The sequence below is a fragment of the Embiotoca jacksoni genome, unplaced genomic scaffold, assembly GCF_022577435.1.
Source record: "Embiotoca jacksoni isolate LCO1_2020_lvr unplaced genomic scaffold, fEmbJac1.0.p SCAF_3, whole genome shotgun sequence".
Classification (NCBI taxonomy): domain Eukaryota; kingdom Metazoa; phylum Chordata; class Actinopteri; family Embiotocidae; genus Embiotoca; species Embiotoca jacksoni.
The window spans coordinates 13,298,708-13,320,311 of record NW_027185381.1 but is presented as its reverse complement, the minus strand read 5'-3'; positions in this window follow the sequence as shown (position 1 = coordinate 13,320,311).

Here is a 21,604-nt window from a genome sequence, read left to right as displayed (position 1 = left end):
TAATGTTGTGTTTAAGCGATAATGGCTGTTTTCTCAAGTGTCAATTTGAGATTATGATGTATTGTTCTTAACTGTGATGGACGAGTGTGCGTTATGAAAAAATCAGTTGCTGTTATTTCATGCAGGGGTCAGCATTGTGTGGACCACCAAACATGATGAAGTACCTCCAGAGGCACATACCCACATATGTCTGGCAGCTGTCACTGTATGGTAAAATGTTACATTCATACCAAACTAAACCCACAGACAAAGATGGTGGATTAGTGGCTTCCAGGTCCTACAAGAGCCAGTTTAAAAGCTGTCCTTCATGGAGGATGATTGGAAAAATGCGTGGAAAGGGAGAAATCAGAGAACCAGTGGTGAAGGAGGAATAAGAGCGGGGAAGAGAGGTAAAGGGATTGAGGTGGAAGGATGGATTGCTCCAGAGAAAAAAGAGAGGGGGAGTGCAGGATTAGAGGCTAAGAGCAGTGTGAAGAAAGGGATCAGAGGCTGGGGGGGGGGGGGGGGGGGGGGGGGGAGTGAAAAGGGAGACATAGCAGAGGGGAAGGCGTCTGCATCCGCCAGCAGGCCGTAGCTGTCAGTGGCAGGGCCTCTCTCTCTCCCAGCACCGGGGGCTCCAGGGCTGTGGCCACATAATGAAGGCTTGTTTGAGTTCACATTCAAACATCACAGAGAGCGCCTGGAAAAACAGTGCCCCACGGGCTACTTTTATTAACCCAGCTAGGATTCCCAGCCTTTAACCCTGTTCCCAAAGTCTTCCTCGCTTCTTATCCACACACACAAAGTCTGTCTGGTAAAAAAAAAAAAACGTTGTCATGTTGAGCCTGGAACCGGGAGCCGTTTGATTGTAGCTCTGATGATGTTGGAGACTCTCCTCTGTCTCTAAGCTGTGAGGAAAATTAGCGAAGCTCTTTTCACAAGTTAATTGAGAATGATACTGTTGCACTAGATCGGGTTTAGTGCTTTTACACTTTTGGCACTTTCATGCAGAAGCGCCTCCGATTGCTCCGCTGTTTGTCTTTTCTCTCTCTACCTCTGTCATAACACGCACAAGCCTGCTGAATGATGGCCCTGTGAGATTCACAAGGGAGGATATTTGACTCAGGATTTTCCGATAATAGGATTTGAAGCGTGCTTGCAACAGATAGTGGTTTTGTGGTGAAGGGAAGGAGTATGTGATCCTGCTCCTGTATGTAAGTACAGCAGCTGTTTGTGATAGCTGCGTTTCTGGTGCTGCTACCAAAATGAGTTTGTTTTTTCTTTTATGGCTAGAGCAGAAGACAATGTTGACTCTAACTGGTTGAGTTGTCATTGCGGCTATATTAGAGAACATTGTTCTCTACAACTTGGGTTTGAAGTATCTATTTTAAAGAATACCTCTCTCAGCTAGACAGTAAGAAACGTAATGAAAGAAATAGGAAGTCTATGGCGTCAATTGGTTACTTGGGGGTTTAGCTGTAATTATATTTAATCAAGAAGGCTGGTTGAAATCCAGCATGGGATAGAAGTCCCCTCAGTTTTTTTTCAGGATTGCCTGTTTGAAGGGGCCCGTCAGTCGTCTGGGCTCTCACAAATCCCCTTAAAACCCCTGGAGTCACTGAGGGTGTATCAGGCCCCTGGATCTGCTGTGTGCAGGGCTGGGTGACGGGCTGTGGTCTGGAGCCAGCCAGGGGGAGAGGACAGCTACTGTGAGGGCGCCCGGAGAGCTGGGAGTCACTCAGCCACAGAAACCCTGTGTTTGTGTATGGAGCGCAGTGCTCTTATCTCCCGCCTGTACTGACGCCACACTCTTCCTGTTTCAAATCTTTACTGCTGATTTTCTCTTCACTCTTGCCTCAGCCCCAGCCAGCCCTGTTGTTTTTTGGTGTTTTTGTTCTTTTCAGTGGAGATTAGATAGAGTTGCTGTTGCGACACAAGAGACACAAGCATTACTGGTTTCAATGCACATAAGTGTGATAAGCACAAAATATTCGCCTTCTTGTGCCTTTTAAAGAATATTCATTCAATTATGCTTAATCCCAATATGTCTTTGATTACATTACATGTTGAAATTCCTCCAAAAGGCGCTCTGTTTTAGAGATGCCCACTCTGTTTTTACATTGAGACTCAACAGTGGAAAAAGACAAGTCTGCTACAAAACAACTTTTGCAGTAGACAAACAACATCCTGCTTTTTTCTTCATGTGCTGTAAGACATTATAAGTGCATGTAGACTGAGATGAAACTGAATATTTAAAATGCTTATTACAGTTAAATCAGAATCTCACTAAAGATGCTTCATATCCTTTCAAACAGGCTCACCAAAAACAATCACAGAAATAATACTCTTGTAAATGAAAGGGGTGTTAATTCTTCTTTTTTTTTTTTACATACTTTTAGTCTTTGTTCAGGCTGCAGGCAAACAGATTTCTTTCTCAAATCAGATCTTTAGTGTAGACTGTCTGTACTGTTATTTTCAAGTGGGCAGATCGGATTTGGTGTGTCCAGATATCACCAACCTATCTGCAAGGGTTGCTGTGGTAACGACTTATGCGTAGCTACGCTGGTGATGCGGCTTTCCAACGCAGAAGCAAAGTGCCAGCAAGCGCTTTATTTCGCCATCTGCCCACAGATTGTTGTTCTTGTTATCATTCTTAGCGCAAAAGTCGACACTCTCTGATTGTGCTTTGCTCGTGGTAGCACAGATTATGCTCAATCTGTCACTGAAAATGACGTCGTCATTGTGTGTCGCCACCAGAGTGTCCGGACTGAGACGCATCTGTAAAAATCTGATTACATTCACATTTCAAACCACCTCCAAATGTGTTTGGATCTGGATTGCAAAAGTTGCAGTTCAGGTTTCATCTAATAAATAGCTTTGCAACATTTCAAACAATAGGAATTTATAATGGATAGTTTGTTTAATAATTCGAGCATCCAACTTTAAACAAACTCAATCAGATTGTAAGGGATCCCTTGCCCTTGTTGCCCCCTTTAAATGCTTACTTTATATACAGTTACAGCCAAGCGTTTGTATGCTAAACACAATTAGAATATAGAATATATGGAAGTCCCCTTAGCCTCCTTATCTACAGCTCTCCAGTCACCCTATAGGAGTCTTGAAAACTCAAAAAGTGTGGGTTTGTGATAAACACACATATTTTAAAATATTTTATTTTTAGGTGCTGTAATTGCTTAAGCTTAATAGATAAGTACATTAAAAAGTATACTATGACAAGTTGCATAATTAAGGGGTATGAAGGACCGACGAGAAGACCAGAAGTATCCCTGAGTACACACACACACACACACACACACACACACACACATACATACATACATACATACATATAAATGAAATGAAGTAAAGTTTTTGTGTGTTTGGATATAATGTGTTTCAGGCCATATTTGCCCACTGCATCAGGTTTACAAATCACATCTTCACATGACACAAAAGAAATCTCAGCTTTGGTCAGGAATGAGGTATTCTGCTGCTATATGCTGAAGCGCTGTGCAAGTTATATGACCATCAGTGACCTGCACTCGACTTCAAGTCTGGGAAATGGTGAATGATAAATGACAAATGGTTTTCCCTCAGTTGTCGTGTAACACTGAAGCTGCATCCTCTAAGAACAGAACTGGAGAGTTTACAGTATGTGTCCCACACTTGATCAGTTGTGACCGTGTATCTTGGTTATGAACCTGTTTCACATGCTTAATATGACATTAGCCCAATAACTTGAAAAAAGTATTGATGTGGTATATGTGTCGCAGTATAATGCTTGATGTGATTTTAAAACGTATTTATACATTACGTACATAAAGAAAATGTGTTGACAGAAAAACACTCATTACATCAAAACAGATCATATTACATAATTTGTATACAAAACAAGTCTAGTAACTGTGGGAAGTGCCTATCTTTCTTCTCCTGCTTTACGAAATCAAAAACAGCCATCTAAAATACATAAACAGCGAAAGCAATCGCTAACAGTCCTGTACTTGGTATTTGCAAGCGTCACTACCAGTCTTCCTTTCCCCTGTCTGGCCTACCCGGCTGCCTGGATGGCTGATTTTGATGGCGCCAAGAACTCTGCAACTCTGCCGTAATCAGGAACAGTGAGGGGCAGTCTCTATCACAGAGAGTTTCTTTCCCTTTCCTTTGTTTTCCACAGATTTCCTTCCTCGTTTTCTTAGATATTCTCTCCCCACTGATGTAAGTCCAAACAGAAGCCTATTTAGAAAGTAAACAGATGAATGAGGGGAGGTTCTGAGACTGGCGTCCATGGAGTCAGGCACCGAGCGGAGACGTCTCACTCCACCCGCCCTGTGCTGACACAGCCTGTAAATATACAGCATGACAAATGGCATGGCTCTGCAGCCGTCCCCCAACCAATCTCTGGCGAGCAGGCCTGATGCCGGAGAGGCTAGCCGACAGGCCGTGTCTGATTCACTGTCACAAGAGACACATTGTTTATAGGACAGAGAGACACTGTAACACAAACACTAATACCCCTCGAGTGGGTGACACATTGGGAAAACCCTTGGTTTATGGCTCCAGCATTGGCCTTAAGAAGAACACAGCAATGAGAACTTTGTTGCAGCTCCTCATTGAAAAGTGTCTGTTAGACTGTTTGTCCCTTGTGTATATCGTGACAACCAATCAGTGTGCCCAAATCTGATCCCAGCTCTTGTTTAAGATCACTCCAGAGACACTGCTCTCATTACATGAGCTCAGCTCCTCTCGTTTGGCTTCCACCAAATGTTTGTGCATCTGATTATGACTGGGATCACATATTTTCACCATTGCAAATTTATTTTCATGCTTCTCTCAAAGGACTTCCTCTTGGGGAAAATCCATCTTGAGAGAGCTCATAATAACAGTTTTTTTTCCTGTTTGTCTCATTTTCGGCAAAAACATTGGCTATCATGCCTACGCGAGTTATGTGATAACTAAGTAAAAAGCCACACATAGGGAAAGTAGTGATATATTGATGGATCTGCATTGTTGTGGAGGCAAAGTTTAGAGAATGGAATGTCTTTGAGGAGGAGGCGGCAGGGAAGCAAAAGAGAGTGTATGGAGGCCCCGGGGAAAAAGTTCTGTTTGACCTCTAAGGATAGACCTGCAAACTGAAATGACCACACTCTTTCCGGCCATGCTCTCTACCAGGATTTCCTTCCCATGTCCAGGCCCACATCTACTGAAGCACCAGGGACATGGGCCGCAGTGGGCCACCTATTGTGAGCATTGAACAGGCTTAGCTGAGGTCACACTGGGAGCCTGTGAGCGCCAGACTGGCAGGCGATCCATGGTTTCCTCCAAGATAGGAGATCAAGTAAATCAGAGTTAGGAGTCGTTACCCTTTAAGAGTCCTAATGACCACCGCTCCTTCCCCCCAGCACGCAGCTATGTCTGAGATGTGGAGCATTATGAAGATGGTATTTTGTGCTATCATCCGTTTTTCATCGACTGGCGCTCCTTTCAGCAAACATGATATCATCCTGGTATCATGGCTAACTTAATGCAACCAGTATTAGTGTTGTGTTATGTAGCATTAGCATATAGACTGGAGCTCCATTAGTCATGTCTTGGAGTTATGCCCCACATGGATACTGTGTTACCTCTTAAGAGGATCCATTTTTCATAGGCTGCCGTGGGCTATAAAGACAAGAGACAAACCAATTGATTTTAATTCGTTGGCAGCGTCAGGGGAGCCTGTTGAAATAGACACATGGAGATTCATCTCCCTAAGCACCAGAAATGACAAGATTGTAATGACAGCCAGCTGATCGAGACAGACTTACTGCTGGCGGGACAATTGAAACCTCCTTGATACAGTTCACAGTGAAAAGCATTTTTAGTTTGAATCACCGAAATGCCTGAAACAAACTAGAGCACCTTCAGTAGCCAACTTGGGGTGCAGCTAACGATTATTTTCATTATTGATTAATCTGTCGATAATAATCTCTATTAATTGATTCGCTGTTTGGTCTTTAAAATGTCAGGAAATGGTGAAAGATGTCAACCAGAGCCAAGCATGCAGCCTGATATGCCCGGTTTGTCCCAAAAAAACAGTCCACAAATAAAGGATATTCAGTTTATTATCATAAAAAACTAAATAAATCAGAAAATATTCACATTGAGGAAGCTACAATCTGCCAATTTTCGCATTTTTTTTTCATTAAAAATGAAAAGATTAATTCATTATCAAGACAGTTGGCAATTCTTTTTTTGTTGATGAGTTAACCAGTTAATCAACTAGCTCTTAAGCATACCGTATTTATCATCAGTTGTTTGACGATGACAGTCATCGCCATGTGATTTGACCCAGTGACCAGCTTAGATAATGCAGATCTTAACTGGAGATACAGTAAATAAAACATATTTGACCATGGCAGCTCCAATATGTCAAATGCCTTGTTGGTATGCCAAAGATTTTAAAACTACCTGCTTCATTTTGCTCCATGCAGCCTTCTCACAGTCTGAAAAATCAGTTGTCATGGTCAAATCAGGGTAACTGAAAGGAATTGGTGAGCCGTAGCCATTTCCTGAGTCCTGTTCCGTCCTTGTGGTGTACACACTTACAAGGATAAAGAATAACCTGGGATCAAACATGCTGGGCCTCAGTTCTCACTCAATGAATATCCAGTGGTCAGGTGGTGTGTCGGTACATAATATGCACTGGTATGAAAAGTGTGATTAAATCAATACGGTGTGACAATTCTCAGAAGAGTTTAGTCTTGTTTAGCACAGAACCTGTAAGTATTTTACATTCAATTTTTCAGGTAAATATCCTTTGTTGTGTGTGTCGTATCAAATCACACACTGGGTATAAATTGTTTCTCTCTCAGCAGAGGACGTCGCTTAGAAGACTGGACTCCATATGTTTTGTTGCAGTGTTTACTATGTTTTTTCACTCCACAGTATAATCTTAGTGGATCTGCTGAGTTAGTAATTTGTGATGCAACATTAAATTTCACTTCTCTGCACTGTGTAACTGAGCTACAGGTACGTCAGCAATTTGAAAAAAAAAAAAAAAAAATACCACTGGTTTTCTCCACATTGTGTTGCTTCTCAGGCTTGAAGCACTCACAGGGATCATTCACCGACTTCCTCTCACCCTGCCTCTCTGACGCCTGCACAGGTCCAGCCAGGATACACTGGCGCTGCTTTGTTTTCAGTTCATGAGTCAAAGCATGCTGCTCTCCTCTCTTATTGATTTACTTCATGGGGCCCGGTGATGGAAGTGCAGCAATGGGGACAGTAAATAGTCTTTCTGTGTAGGACCAAATAAATGACTCTTGAAAGTGACTGTGCAGGGAAGAAAGTGTGCCCTCTGTGCACAAGTGAGTCATCAGTGGGGAAAGACGGGGTCACGGAGCTGACCGCTGCACCAGCAGGCTTTAAATCACACTATCCCTGCGCGAGGACAGACAGCACAGGCTACATAATGAAAAGAGCATGTTGCTTTGAACAGGGCTGCTGCTAAAGACTTTTCTTAAACAAGCTCACTATAGTATTTTAGCTACATGTGGATAAATTCTTGTATACATGGAACTATCTGAAGTTATAAAACGAAGGTTACCGGTTAAGTCTGCCAGCTAAATGCTCTGCTTGTCCTCAGACCACATCCAGTTAGACAGAGCCGACCTTCCACTGTTTAGTGATAGTGAGTTGACCATAATCGTTATCAGCTCTGTGGTAGTGAGTGACTCCCACTCTGTCCAGGCGGCTCCATGTCTGACCTGCTTGTGATGTGACAAGGCTGTGCTCAGTGGGAGTACTAAACGGTGAGGGTTGGGGTCACTCAGTGTCTGCCGCCTCCCTTGAATATCTGCGTGCCATTAACAGCAATGGCTCTGATGACATGTTCTTCCTGAACTGACCTTGTCTGAGCTCCCTTGCTTCGCCTGGAGTTGCCCCTGGTCTTGAGGCACTTGTCTATTTTGGGAGGTCATTTGGAGCCGGACACTCTGTCTCACCAAAGCAGCCTGTCTGCTGATACTGCTATCAACTGCCGGCTTTTAACAGGGAGGCACGGCAATTTACTAGAGTGACGCCAAGTAAGGCAGTTATCAGGACCCCAACACCAGATTAGCTGGTTGGTCTTCTAATGAGCATCCTTGAACAGGGAAATAGAGGGGGGGGGGGGGGGGGGGCAATTTACAGAGCACAATAATAACATTATTGTCCATGGTCCTGACAGAACAGGAAATACTCAGCAAAGTGCACCATCTAAGAGAAAATGTCATTCATTTCTCAAGTTCTGAGTCGTACAATGATCTGCGGAATTCAAAAAGGCAATTAAAAGACGCTTACATTTTCATCGCTGTGTGTATATAAGAACTATTACATTATGGTGTGCATTTTGGCCTTTAGACCAAAGGGGACAGTCGAGGCATGACAGGAACTGAGGGCAGAGAGGGAAAATAATAAGTATCGTATGCACATCATCCAAGACGTCCCCGCATTGTCCAATCAACTATTAGATCATGCCAATCTGTCTGATAATAGAGCAACTCGGTGCAAACCACGTTCCTTATTTAAGGTTTACATAACCAGTTGCCACAACCTAATAGCTCGGCTAGTAAAGGGATAATCTGTTTTTTCCTACTTACCTGGATTCAAGAATAGTATAGATGAATGGATTTTTGTATGCCTCTCCATGAAGTCACAGGGTATGTTGCAGAGTATACAGTGTAGCTTTGCTGAGTTGGACTTGCTGTCTGCGTCAAAAATTAGCAGGTCCTGTCAAGTGTGGAGGTAAACCCAAAGACTGTACATAAAAATGGACGTAGCTTCCAGGTCTAAAGAAATGACGCCAATGCGGAAGTGCCTTATGCTGCAATACCAATGAGTGCCACTAGAGGTTGGCTCCAAAATGTCTTCGGCTCCTTAGACTCCCATTCAACTAGTCTCAGGAAATACTAAGTCAATACATTTTTTTCCCCTGGTCATTTTGATGTTGTTAGCTAAAGTCCCTGCTTATTAGTTTAATGGTGATCCATCTGAAAATAATCCTGTCATTCGTTAGAAAATAGGCCTCAAAAAGCGTGTTTTTGGAGAGTCTCTGTTTGATTGGCAGGCCTGCAGTGCAGTCAGGTTTCCACTATCGGTGGGCGGGACATAGTATCATCAATTTTCCAATCAGATTGAGTCGGATCCAACGCCTTCTCCTACCGAGCTCGTCCAAATATGATCACTTGTGGCTCCCAACCACCCAGAACTGGCAAGATAGCGACAGCCAATATATCTGAATTTGAGGCTTTAGAACGGCTGTTCACAAACCAGTGGGTGACGTCACTGCTGGTTGCCACTTGAGTAAACCATTATACTTCTCTAAAGATGGATACTGATTCCAACTGTAATTGAAATGTATAAACTTATTTATGAAGTCACATTTATTTCATTCACAGTTTTAACAAATTGTTTTATATTGATCATCAACTCCACTTCCCCCAGACACAAAGTGCTGGAACAATCAATAATTGATCAGTCAATTCACATAAAATTAATCAGTTAATCGTTACAAGTCATTTATTAAGCATGAATAGAAAGCAGCTTTGTCATTCTGAGGATTTGCTGGGTTTGTCTGTTTTTTTATTATTGTCATTTGATCTCTTTGGTTTGGGAACAGTTGTTTAAAAAAAAACAAATTCAAAAACTAAATCTTGGAACTAATTTGTATTTATGATTATTTTGTGACATGGTATTTGATGAAAATAATGACAAAATACGTTGAAAAACCAGCAGCTGATCTCGCCCACATTTTACATTACATTACATTACATTTCATTTAGCTGACGCTTTTATCCAAAGCAACTTACAATAAGTGCATTTCAACCATGAGGCTACAAACCCAGAACAACCAGCAAGTGTCATTTGAAGCACTACTAAAGTGCTACTTTTGTTTTCTCATTCAAGGTAAAGTTGGAAGATATGTGTTTTTAGTTTGCGGCGGAAGATGTACAGAGTTTCTGCTGTCCTGATGTCGTTGGGGAGCTCATTCCACCATTTAGGAGCCAGGACAGAAACAGTCGTGATTTTGTAGAGTGTTTAGCTCGCAGCGAGGGAGCGAACAGCCGATTGGTAGAAGCAGAGCGGAGGGAGCGGGCTGGGATGTAGAGTTGGACCATGTCCTGGATGTAGACTGGACCCGATCTGTTCACAGCACGGTACGCAAGTACTAATGTTTTGAAACGGATGCGGGCAGCTACTCGTAACCAGTGAAGGAGCGGAGTAGTGTGAGTGAATTTCGGGAGGTTAAATTCCAGTCGAGCTGCGGCATTCTGGATGAGCTGCAGAGAACGAATGGCACTAACAGGTAGACCTGCCAGGAGGGAGTTACAGTAGTCCAGATGTGAGATGACCAGAGCCTGGACCAGAACCTGCGCCGCCTTCTGAGTGAGAAGGGGATGTATTCTCCTGATGTTGTGCAGCATGTATCTACAGGAACGTGTTGTTGCAGTAATGTTGGCATTTGAGGGGCATTTGAGGGACTCTCTGAATTTGCCAGTAAAATCTGGAGTAAATGACTCAACTCGCCAAACTGGTCTCTTCAGTTCACTGTGGCAACTCAGCTTTAAACTGGACTCTGCGGCCTGCCCAGCCCTGGTCTGGTCTGGTCTGGTTAAAAAAATCATAAAATGTGTCTGTGCAAGGGTGATGTCATACTTGGCATGATGTTTCACTGTGGATTTTAGGAGGGTTAGATTTACTAGCATTCGGGAAACATTAAAAAGTACAGTGGTTCACACTAAGTGCCTGTGCTCTCTGTAGTGTTTCCCTGCCCCCCTCCTGACTTCATGCAGTGTACTGTCACTGCCAGTACACAGAACTAAAAACAGGTACAGGAGAGCCTCACAGAATATACAACCCCCCCTTTCTGTAAAAGTTGGGGCGCTGTGTAAAATGTAAATAAAAGCAGAATGCAATGATTTGCGAATCCCATAAACCCACATTTAATTGCAAATAAACCAAAGACAACATATCAGATGTTGAAATGGAGAAATGTTATTGTCTTGTGAAAAATATGTGATCATTTAGAATTTGAAGACAGCAGCATATCTCAAAAAAGTTGGGACAGGGCCAACAAAAGACTGATGGACCTGGTGGAACATCACACAACTTATTAGGTTAATTGGCAACAGATCAGTAACATGATTGAGTATATAAAGAGCATTTCAGCGAGTCCCTCAGCAGTGAACATGGTGAGAGGTTCACCACTCTGTGAAAGACTGCATGCATAGTGTCAAAATGTAAGAATAATGTTCCTCAATGTAAAATTGCAAAAGAATTTGGGGATTTTATCATCTACGGTATATAATATCATTAAAAGATTCAGACCAATATTGGATGGCCGTGATCTTCGGCCTCAGGTTGCACTGCATTAAAAACAAACAATCTGGTCTCATCAATTTCCCAAACGTTTACAGTGTTGTTCGAACAAGAAGTGATGCAAAATAGTGGTAAACATGACCCTGTCCCAACTTTTTTGAGACGTGCTGGCATCAAATTCAAAATAAGCATATATCTTTAAAAAAAAAAAAAAAAAAAAAAAAACTATAAAAATTCCCAAGTTTCAACATTTGATATGTTGCCTTTGGTATATCTGCAATAAAATATTGGTTGATGTGATTTGCAAATCCTTGAATTCTGTTTTTATTTACATTTTACACAGCATCCCAACTTTTTGGGAATTGAGGTTGTAAACTGAAACCAGTAAACACTGCATTCAACCAGGATTAAAGTGTGTTGTTGTGCTTTCTTTTGTCAAGCTAATGGTAATGCAGAGAATATCAAATTAGCAGAACATTTGCATGTGAATGTTATGCCAATGTGTGTGCATGATATCTTACTGAAGTGAATCCACTTACTTCCAGTTGGTTTTGGCTCGAGTGCTCCTCCTCTGGAACAATATTTTCATTTTTACTTGTATGGATGGCTTGGGGCAGTCCAACGCCAAATGTATGAATGCATTAGGCACATTTAGACAGCTGAAATGAACTGAAGTGGAAATATACAGCCAATTATACTTCTGTGGCAGTTATAATTTTATAATTGTAGTCAGCTCTTATAGTGTAGGCAAATAACAGAAGCATATTAAAAATACATAACATCAGTTATGGTTTAATACATTTCAATGAGTGTGCTGTTAAGCATGAGCTTGATGGAGGCAGTTTGCAACAGGAAAAATCCCCTGTGGATAGCTCGGAGCCCTGGGGTGAGATGGCGCCCACAGAAGATAACCTGTGGAACCACTTGACAGCCAGTGATTATGTTGCGTATTGAAATAAAAATGTCCTATCAGATGGGGATGTCCCAAAACAAGATCAAGAAGGCAGGGCGTTGTATTGAGCCAAAAAAGAATGTGGCTCCCACACATAGATTGAATATAAAGATGGACGACATGAAAGCTCCCCAAAAGGGAGACCAAAACCATAAACTGTATGTTAAAGTGGATGTTGCTTCCAGTTCGAAAAATAAGGCCAGTGAAGAAGGGCCTTAAACTGCAATATCACTGAAGACCACAAGGAGATCGAGTCAGATTCACCACTCGCTCCTCCCCAGCTCGTCCAAATATGGTCACTTCTGGCTCCAAAACAGCAAGATGGCAACTGCCAAAATCTGAAGTGGGGACTTCAATAACCGTGGTCCACAAACCAATCAGTGACGTCACAGTAGGTTGCCTCTCTGCCAAAACATCTAGATGGCCCCCTGGTGGCCTCACAGGTCTTAAACTACCATTGTAGCGGATGGGACATCTCACTGTGACCATCTCTCCTGATGTCACCAGCACCAGATGGTAGCACGAGTGTCAGGGATATTTTGACCTCACTTTTGAACAGTGACAGGAAGTAGAGACATATTGTCCATCTTTGTACACAGTCTCTGCTCCCACACCACAGGGCTTGTTACCTTGTTTGCCCTGCGACACTTTTAATTTGCAGCCAAGAGGAATGAGCTAAAGATAAACATTTTTATTTTTATTTTTTTTTTAAAAACAGGCATAGTTAATGCAAGTAAATGTGTTAAAAGTATATCAAATGTTGTCTTTCTCAATCATATAATGAAAAATTAATAGACAGGGTATATATAATTATTGTCAAAAATATTGCTCAGCTTTGTCTTTATTGTGTTTTGACTTTATCTATGAAGTCGTATTTCAACAATGCACAATGCGTGTTACATCACATCTGATCCATGTAAACATAAAGATTATTTTGATTCTTTTTTATGTATTTTTCTTTTGTTGTAGTACATATGTTGTGTGCATTCGTGTGTGTGTGTGTGTGTGTGTGTGTGTGTGTGTGTGTGTGTGTGTGTGTGTGTGTGTGTGCGTGTGCGCGCATGTGGACTGTGGATTATGGACATGTTATGTTCATGTGGCTGGTTGTGACTCTTTTACCAGACTTAAATCTAAGTTTGTGTTTGTAGTCTTTGAGGTGCGGATTAGTGGGAGTGTTGAGTCAGGCCCAGGCGAGGGCCCAGAAGGTCAGCCCGTAGAGAGGCCCACGTAAGCAGGCTCCAGTGCTGCTGAATGGGCCGATAATGGCCTGGATCAGAAGGAATGTGTTCATGGAGCCTTGCTACTGACAGCCGGCCCCTAGGGACAAGAATTACTCTGACTGAGACAAAAAGAAGATGACAAAAACAGTGCCTCAGGCACTGTCTCCCCGGACTCCTTGTCTCCACTACTGCTAAATGAATGAAATTGCCTCCAATTAAAGATTTAACTATACTTCTTTCCCCTCTGCAGTTTTATTTTCTCTCCCTCCCGTTTCAGGAAACAAAGCACTTTTCACTGCATCATTGTAAACACAGATACTTTTGACACATTGCCCTGTTTGGAATGGAGCTGTTTTATACCTGATTTTTGTGCAAAGAAATGGTTATATAACTTGGATAATTATTGGAGCTATGGAGAACAAAATAACTGTGTTGAAAATAATGCAGCCTTGTTCTGCAAAAAACAGGCAGTAAAATGACCTGAAAGTAAACTTATAATCCCTCAGTAGTTTAGTTTATAAAGTTTGTAAAGATGTTAGATTTCCACATGCATAATGTATCTAGAAAGCTTATTTTCCCCAGACCACACCTCTCTTAAGTGCCCCCAGCTCTTACAACTGCCACTCATCCACTGATTGAGTACTGTGGAAATGTTAACCATGTCGCTATCTCTGCGCTACCTTGATCCTCAAGAGCTGTGTCAGTCAGGGTTCACACTTATTTCATACTTCTGTTCTTTCTAATACAATGTTCTAAAATAGTTTCTATACTTAAGTCATTGACTCTGTGTATTTAATTTGTTTAATTTGATACGGTTTGCAGTTTTTCATCAAATCACTTGTAAAACATGCACAGATGCAACAATGAAGAAACATTAGGTCAATTCTAACCTCCATTTTTCATATGAATTTATTCATATCTAATACATGCATTGTTTGAGACATTTGAAATAATCATATGAAAAATATGATTGAACCATCATTTACATATTTAATTGATATTTGTAAGTCATAAAATCAGGCATTGGTGACCATTTGTAAAATCATAAATTATCAATCAACTCATTAATCAGTAGTAGGTTTTTTTATCTATATTATTTCAGGATATGTTGTGTGTGAGAGTGGTTGTGCATATTACTTTTTTTTTTAGGTACATTTGCTTAATATTCAGCTGTTGACATGGATTTAATTAAGTCAGGCAGTCAACCATTACTGTATTCTCCGAAGAGGACATTAACACAGTTGATCAATTAGGGAACCAGTGAGCTGAGATCACCTTCGAATAAACTACAAATTAATTTGGCCCATATTTCTTCACCACAGAGTGTGATCTCTTCCAAACCGGTTCTACTTACCAAATTAAGTAGATACTTTTAGTGGCCTGATGTACAGCCTTTACTGTAGGCCGATGCTTGTATTGACTCCACCAGTGCCACATAATGTCACTGCTGTATTTTAAATGACAAATACATTTTTGATCAGAAGTCTGGTTTGAAAACTATTAATCAAAGACATGAAATCCCTACACTGCTACACAGAGCTGGTTTGTAAAAGTTATGGCTGCTGGTTCTCTGTGGCTTTTGGTGTCTGACCAAACAACACGTACGGAACAACCAGTTGTATCTCCAAAAACTCCCAAAACGACACACATCAATGTATTCAGCGCCTTCTATAGGACCGATACATACTGACAGAATAGCCTATTTTTCAAAACTGTACATGATGAACTTTTTAGACCTTTGCTGTCATGGTAACAATAATGAACATGTGGTTAATGTCATTAAACGGTCAAAGTTTGGTTAGATCGAGGCACCAACAGTAAAAAAAATTTTTTTTTTTAAAAAGGGTCATTGTTTGGATTAAAATAAGTACGTCAGTTACTATAGTTGCTTTACGTATGGTACATCAGTCACATTACGTACATGACAGAGGTTGACTACATTACGGAAGTTAAAGTCTATAAGTTAGGAAAAGTCAGAGTTGACTTTTGTTTTCACACAGGACACAAACGGTGGTCTCCTGAGTGAGTCATGTGTTTGATACCTCCATCCAGCCCGACCTGCTGCCTACGTGGACTTTGTCCTCTTTGTACTACGTCACCTGACTTCCTCCTTTGCGCCCGTCATAATTATGGCTGCCACTAGAGGTGGCAGTGAAAGAGAGATATACTGCAACGGGACATAACATGTAGCTAGTATTTGTGCAACAGTTGTATATTCCATCTCTGCCATGTTTAATGTGAGTTTCTCGCCCACTTTGTCTGAAACATCAGTAGTCGGAGCTCGGCTGGTGTGACCACTGCATTATTACCCAGGGGTCTCCAGGGGTGCATACGCCTGGCCCTTTGCAGGGAGAGGGGCAGGCCAGGGGACAGGCCTGTGTGAACAGCTGTGCCCTGTTTTAGATCCTCCTACTCAGTTACCTCTTACTCTTTGAAGAAGTCTTTCCTTACACACTTTCACACATGCCGCACGCATTAGCGGAGCAGGGCTCGGACATGACTGCACAATGAAAAGTTCAAATGTCTAAACTTTGATTTCTCAATTTTAAAGAGACCCAGATATTTTTGGTGGCTTTTAAATTTAACTTTTACAAAAAATGAATCTCCTCCTAAAGGAAGCAACTGTGAACCCATAAAGCCTGTAAATGATCAATTTAACCATGAAGAACCGCAGATTGTTCTATGTGTAAGCTATAGTGGTTTTCATTGTACTGTAACACTGGAGCACATGGCCATCATGTGGCACAAGAGTACATGCATACTGAGCTGCCACAGCAACATTTCAGAGAAATAGCCTCAATCCTATTTTAAGCAGTGCTTGGCTTGACAGCTCTGTGTTGATCTACACGACCGGAATTCAAATGCATGACAAAAATCACAGAAATAAAAAGTATTGGCTTTGTCTGATGGCCACGACATTTTCCCGTGTAGGAACTTCTGGCAGTCCATCTTGGAGCTGTTATAGTTCTTTGGATATTTGATAACTCTGAGGAATCCAGAATTTACTAGAGTCTGTTTTTTCACTCTTGTATTGCCAATTAACATGATTTGTTATTGATTCGGCAAAGCCTTTATTTTTGATATATGAACACATAATTTTTCAATTCCCTGAAGAATGTCAATCTGCAACTCATCAGACCATCCTGACTGTTGTCAGAATAGTTTGTTTCAAGTAAATATGATTAGAGATCACCAAATTATAAAAATGTAATCTGCATGTTTTTAAACTGAAGTACCTTTTTTTTTTTTAATGTGCACCATTTTTGTGTTAAAACTCTGCTGATGCTTCATTCAGATCTGTCAACATGCCAACTAGGTCTGAAAAATGTTATCTACATTTGAAATGAAATACTTTTGTTCTGAACGGACTTTATTGGCATTCAGAAAACAATGAAATGCCAATCAGCATTTCACAACAGCAGAGTATATAGAGGGCGTCTTAAACAATGTCACAATATTTAAACAGACGGCCATATTAGTTTATTAGTTTATAGTCATTTTGGACAGATGAGCGTACATAAAGGACCTCGGGGACTGTCGGAGTAAATATACATACATAGATATGTTTGCTTCATAAAAAAGACAAGTAAAACAGCCTCATTGTTAAAAAAAAAATGTATGAAAGGGGTTTCAAATTGATGACCAAAAAGCCACTAAACTTATATTTTCTATTACATTTAACTCATCCACTTTCTTTTACAATGGGTGACACACTTAAATAACTTTGTTTTGTTAGATCAGCAATATTTCAAGCAGCCATTTATACTAAATCCACACACTGATAGTTAAAATCACAACTAAATTTGGAGCCCTCATTTAAACTTTTCCAACTGTAATTGGCTGCAAATGCAGAGAATCTATATTTATTTGTATTTCAGATCAGACTTTCATTTCTTGGATTCTTCAAATTCAGTAAAACACATCTTTATTGGTTACCTCATCATATACTCCTACACTTGAATACAAATTAGTATTGCAGCCAGTGAAACCAGGCTATATCTTGAGCAATTGTCATCATGCCAGTATCTGTGGATAATGTCTCCCTGTGCAGCACCTTACTCGAATGTCCTGCTTAAACAGGAATACGAACAATGGTTAATCAACAAATGAGGATGTCAATATGTGATTTTAAGGTCGGTGTTTGTGTATACCTGGTTGACCTGTAGTGTTTGTGTGCAAAGAGATAAGTACTGAAAAGGGCTGACTTGAGTAAACACAAGGTTGAATGTTTGGTTCTGCTAAACTTTGTAGAAATTCGCACAGGTTCTATAGTTAACTCACTGTAACTGTGACCGAGTCAAGACCCTCTCACAGGGTCACTGGATCATCTGTATGTAACTTGCGCTGCACCAAATTCAAAGCATCTAATATGTCTGCATGCTCCTGATGCTTTCTGACATTTGTTTCACGTGAATCAGTTCCAGCAGCGAGGATGGCAGAGCAGACGGCCTCAATGACTTATGAGGCAGCTGGGTTTTCTTTTGAGTTAATTGAAAATTGCGTGATTTAAATGAAGCGGTACTCTGCAATAACAGTTTTCTTTTCCTTGTCTGACATATGATTGAGTTACAAAGGGGAATGCATTTGCAACAGGTGCCTCTAACACAGTGCAGGCATGAGGGCCTCCATGTCCACCCTCAGTAACCTCCCTCTGCCCCAAAGCCCTAAGCCTGCCAGGGAAACCTGATTCCAGTTCAGATGCTGGCACACTCTGCTGCTGCAGCCGGAGCTCAGAGTCTCCTCTGGTGAAACCCTGAGAGCCTCAGAGATGTCCCAGTGAAGGCTCTCTCTGTGTGTGTGTGTGTGTGTGTGTGTGTGTGTGTGTGTGTGTGTGTGTGTGTGTGTGTGTGTGTGTGTGTGTGTGTGTGTGTGTTATAAATTTGTATTAAGACATCCTTTAGGATTCATGGTTCATAGTTTAATGTTCATATTGGTAACAATACTCAATTTATATTTTCAGTGTATCCTTTGTTCACGATTTAAATCTGTAAGAAACTGACGTTATATATAACAACAGATAAGGTTTTAGATTTAGAGTTTCAAATGTGTAAGTGTGTAATTTTAACTTTCAAGATAACTGCCAGTGTGAAAAATGTTTCATATGTATTAATGAAGAGTCTTATTTAGGCAGAAACAAAGATTTTGGCATATTGCCAACAGTTGAATAAATTAATTTAATTCATGACTAGTTACAAAAAATTATGTTATGGGATTACTTTTTTCACTGGGGAGGGAAAGGCCTTGCAGTTTTTTGGGCCAATCAACAGAGTTTACTTCTAAACTTTTGCTACTTGGATCATGTTAATGAATCTTGGGGTGTGGCTTTGTCTCCTGATTTTATGAGCCAGGATGTTTTAACTCTTACAAGGCCAAATCACACTGTACTAACTGTAGTCCTTAAATACTTTTAAAATGAGCCCATAACTAACAGATAGTTTAGAATAGTTAAGAGTGCGATGTATTTAAAGTAACATTTTGTCTGTCTTCATCTTGTTTTATAAACTCAAAATAGAATATATGGTCTATATATGGAGTATATGCTCTACAATTATATTACACTTTTTTTTTTTTTTTTTACCATAGAGCTCCACAAAGCACTTTACAATTTTCGCCTCTTATTCATCCATACACACACACTCACACAGAGCTGCCGTGCAAGGTGTTTGCCTGCCCAAGGGCACTTTGGCATGTGGACAGGAGAAACTGGGGATTGAACCACCAACTTTACGATTAGTGGGCCACAGCCGCCCATGTGTGTGTTGTTACAATAGTACATAAATGGTAATGCTGTTTTTTCTATTATGTCATTACAAGTTGCCGTTTGACCTATAGGTCTCTTCATGTTCTAAACACTCACAGTTATTTCTTTTTTCATCTCTTTCTACTTGTATTGTAGTCCAGAAAAAAGGCGACTCACTCACCCAGAGCCTGCACCACAGTTTTCTGCCGCCTCCTAGTATGGGAGGACATGATCTAAACACATTTGTTTTTTCTGGCTGAGTTGCCTGAATGGCATGAAAATAATATACTGTTTATATATAATAATAATAATAATAATAATAATAATAATAATAATAATAATAATAATAAATTGAACCCCAATTTTCTCCTCATTTCTAACGCTCAGTTCCCTATGCACTGCAGTCCTTTACTTTCCTGGGCAGGATGCAAATATAGTCCTGTATTACCTTCTGTGCCATATGTATGGTATATTGATGTGAGTAGATTCTCCTCATGTGCAAGCAGACAAGCTTCACAGACAAGGGGAAACACATTTCAATCAATAAACAATACAATTCTGCTGATATGAACTAATTACAAATCCACATCAGCATCTTTGTCAGCCTACTGGCTAGAGTGCAGAAATGACAAAAACAGATCATCCACAGCATTAAAACCACTCATGGTTAAAGTGAATAACACTGATTATCTCGTTACAATGGTACCTTTCAATGGGTGGAAAATATTAGGCATCAAGTGAACAGCCACCTCTTCTGTTGGATGTGTTGGAAGCAGAAAAAGTGGATGGTAAAAAGGATCTGAGTGACTTTGACAAGGGTTAATTGTGTACAGCTGAGTCAGAGCATCTCCAAAACTGCAGGTCTTGTGTTGTGTTTCCAGTACGCAGTAGCTACCAAATGGGGTCCACAACAACTGATGAAACAGTGACAGATTCATGACACCCGAGGCTCATTGATGGGTGTGGAGAGTGAAGACTGCCCCAAGTGGTCAGATACCACAGAAGCATAAACTGCTGAAAACCTTAATGCTGGTGATGATAGAAAGGTGTCATAACATACAGTGCATCGCAGCTGACCCCTGTCTACACTCGGGGGTCAGCATGGGCGCTGGGGTGGCCTGGTGTGATGGATCATGTTTTCTTTTACATCATGTGGAGGGCTGGGTGTGTGTGTGGGTTGTTTACCTACAGCAGGGTACACTGTGAGAAGAAGAAAAGCTGGGGGAGGCAGTGGGACACTCTGGACAATGGTTCTGGTATTCATGTGGGTGTTAATTACACGTACCACCTACCTTAACATTATTCCAAAGCGTGCACATTGCATTGGCCTCTTGCAGCAGGATAATGTGCTCTGGCACACTGCAAAAACTGCTCACGAAACAAAGGAATTGTTGAGGAACATGACAAATTCCCCAGGTCTCATAATCGAGCATCTGTGGGATGTGCAGGAAAAACAGGTGCTATCCATGGAGGCCCCACCTCACAACTTACAGAAGTGCTAACTTCTTGGTGCCTGACACCCTCAGAGGTCGTGGAGAGTCCATACTTCGATGTGTCTGTTTTGGTGGCACAAGGTTACATTGGTTGGTGTGTATGCTTGGGATTGTTTAGTTTTGTCTATAAAGTTTATGCACCAAAGAGAACTGACAAATAAACTTTTCAACCATAAACTGACCTGTTCAACACATCTTTGCTACAATTCTTAAAAAAACTAATTAAAGGGACCCACATAAATTTTTGTATTTCACTGAATTATGAAAAAAAAAAGAATGCAATGAAAGTTTTTTTTCAAATTCTCAATTATTGATATCAGTATCAACTCCATATATCAAGTTCTATTGTGGGTGTGTTCACAATCCTGTCCACCTCCAACAAGTAAAGCAGCCCTCCCCCTGCCCCCCCCCCTCCCACCCACACCACCACCACCACCACCACCACCACGAGTGGGAGTCTCTAACAGATAGGAAACTGCATCAGCTTCCCAAAAACCAACAGATAAGGTCATTTGAATGCATTACAAAGCCGTATAACCAGTACCTGGCACTGGGCAAGAAATTGATGCAAGTATAACATGTATCATTTAGAAAAATAATATCTCAACACAGTTGTTGGTGTTTTATTTATTTGACCTGTTAAAATTTTTGAGATTTGAAAGAGTTTATTTGTGCTGTACATAAAAGCTTAAAATGCTTTATTTTTCTAAATTTGTCATTTGTAAATTACTGTAATACTCATGCTGCTGTCACACCTATCTGCCAAATGCTATGTCATTAATATATTCCAGAAATGATATTTGAACATTACATACTGTATATTTTCAGTGAAACATTGGCCTTAATGTTTAATGAGGCCAATAGGTTAAAATTATGTCTTGTG